Genomic DNA, 2,500 nt, shown 5'->3' with positions numbered 1-2,500 from the left:
AAATGGGTTAACATGACCCCTTGAGATCAACATACAAAAAAAAATGGTCCTCCTAAACCCTACGGTTCTCGAGATATTCACAGAAAACTGTGTCTGCCCTACCCTCCTTTCGAGTCCAGTCCAGCGAGGGGGCTACAGATCAAAACGAAAAACAATAGTTCCATGCTATCCTTGTGGGGCTACATGCCCACCAAGTTTCGTGTACCCCGGTCTTTCAGTGTCCCGGGAATCCTTGACGGAAATTTGGGCATGCGAAAAAGAAAAAAAGAAAAAAATCTGACTAAACCTATATGACGCCGCTTCGCTGCGCGGAGGTCATAATGACCAGCTTGAGGTGGTAAGACAAGCAAAACCATCTGAATTACCATCATAAGCTAGGTAAACCAGCTGAATTACCATCATAAGCTGGGTAAACCAGCTGAAGGTACAGTATGTTTTCGCAAGAGTTTTGCTGGTCTAGCAGGTCAACTGGTCACAGGGTGGTCAAGCAGGTCTAGGTGGTCAAGCAGGTCTAGCAGGTCAACCGGTCACAGGGTGGTTTTGCTGGTCTAGCAGGTCACAGGGTGGTCAAACAAGCTGGTTAACTCATTGAGTGCCAAAAACGTAATATTACGTTTTTCCTTCCCATGCGTTGAGTGCCAAAAACTTAATATTACGTTTTTAGCTTTTTTTTTTAAATTACGAAACTAGACACTCTAACACACCTTATATGTGATTTTGGGAACTCTGTGATGAATGGAAATGAAATAGATGACGATCGAAAACTCATGAAAACGCACAATCTGGACATTTTATCTGGACATTTTATCTGGACATTTTATCTGGACATTAAATCTGGACATTTTATCTGGACATTTTATCTGGACATTAAATCTGGACATTAAATCTGGACATTTTATCTGGACATTTTATCTGGACATTAAATCTGGACATTTTATCTGGACATTTTATCTGGACATTTTATCATAACTCGGTTGCCGCTTTGGGTCGAATCAGTGACGCATGCACGTCATCTCAAAACCAGGCCATTTTCGTGGGTCTATCACTAGGTGGCAGTCTAGCCTGGTCTCGCTGATCACTTCCTGGAAAGTTTACAGGCAACACTTCATATTTCATGAAGGACGTTATATCTCCATTTCTAGAAAAAAACAGCGATTTTGATGAAAACTAGCCACTGTTTAGCTTGGGATTTCTCAGGAACAGAGGCGTGTAGAAATACACGGTTTGCACACACCGAGAGCTTAAAGTCTCACCTTTCAAACGAGCCATTGTATGTGTTCATAGCTATAACACAGAATATGCTGTGGCTGTACAAAAATCATCAACAATGGTCTAGATTGCTGGCACTCTAGGACAAAGCTTCCGAAAACAGCTTGGCATTCAATGAGTTAACAAGATGGTCAACAAGCTGGTCAAACAGCAAACCACCTTAAGCTGGTCAGGCTGGGTTTTTCAGCAGAGGTGGTACATGAAAATGTCGCTAAAACTGTGGAGAATGCAATGCCACGTGAGTATGTCTGCATGTGTGTGTGTGTGTGTGTGTGTGTGTGTGTGTGGAGAATGCAATGCATTATGGGCGATGTGGAGGCACAAGCCGGCAGCAGAGCAAATGCTCGGGAGAGCGAGAGAGGAAAAAAGATGAAAAGGTGTTTTAAAATATCTCTATTTACGAGCCTAGAGCGCCCTCTCCAGGCTGTAGACGATAATGTTTACTCCTTGGTTCTTGTCAGTCAGTATGAATTAACTTAACTCATTGAGTGCCAAAAACTTAATATTATGTTTTTCCTTCCCATGCGTTGAGTGCAAAAACGTAATATTAAGTTTTTAGCTTTTTTTTTTTAATTACGAAACTAGACACTCTAACACACCTTATATGTGATTTTGGGAACTCTGTGATGAATGGAAATGAAATATATGATGATCGAAAACTCATGAAAACGCACAATCTGGACATTTTATCTGGACATTAAATCTTAAAACTCTGCTTTTGATGGTTGCCGCTTTGGGTTGAATCAGTGACACATGCACGTCAGGTCAAAACCAGGCCATTTTCGTGGGTTTATCACTAGGTGGCAGTCTCACCAGGTCTCGCTAGGTCACTTCCCGGAAACTTTACAGCCAACACTTCATATTTCATCAAAGACGCTACATCTCCATTTCTAGAAATAAAACAGGGATTTTGATGAAAACTAGCCACTGTTTAGCTTGGGATTTCTTAGGAACAGAGGCATGTAGAAATAAACGGTTTGTACCCACTGAGAGCTTAAAGTCTCACCTTTCAAACAAGCCATAGTATGTGTCCATAGCTATAACATAGAATAGGCTGTGGCTCTACAAATATCGTCAACAATGATCAAGATTGCTGGCACTCTGGGCCAAAGCTTCCGAAAACAGCGCGGCATTCAATGAGTTAACAACATGTTCAATTATATATTGATATATAAGTCACACCTGACTATAAGTCGCAGGACCAGCCAAACTATGAAAAAAAGTGTGACTT

The 2,500-nt window shown here is 41.4% G+C and overlaps 1 protein-coding gene across 4 annotated transcripts in view; it reads right to left on the bottom strand.

Moving 5' to 3' along the window:
* Positions 1-2,500, bottom strand: part of akap12b (A kinase (PRKA) anchor protein 12b) — a 66,336-nt gene that overhangs the window by 35,363 nt on the left and 28,473 nt on the right. The window lies entirely within an intron of this gene.

The sequence above is a fragment of the Alosa sapidissima genome, chromosome 6 (assembly GCF_018492685.1).
Source record: "Alosa sapidissima isolate fAloSap1 chromosome 6, fAloSap1.pri, whole genome shotgun sequence".
NCBI lineage: Eukaryota > Metazoa > Chordata > Actinopteri > Clupeiformes > Clupeidae > Alosa > Alosa sapidissima.
Note: the sequence above shows the minus strand (reverse complement) of the source record. Positions and strands in the feature narration are given on the sequence as shown.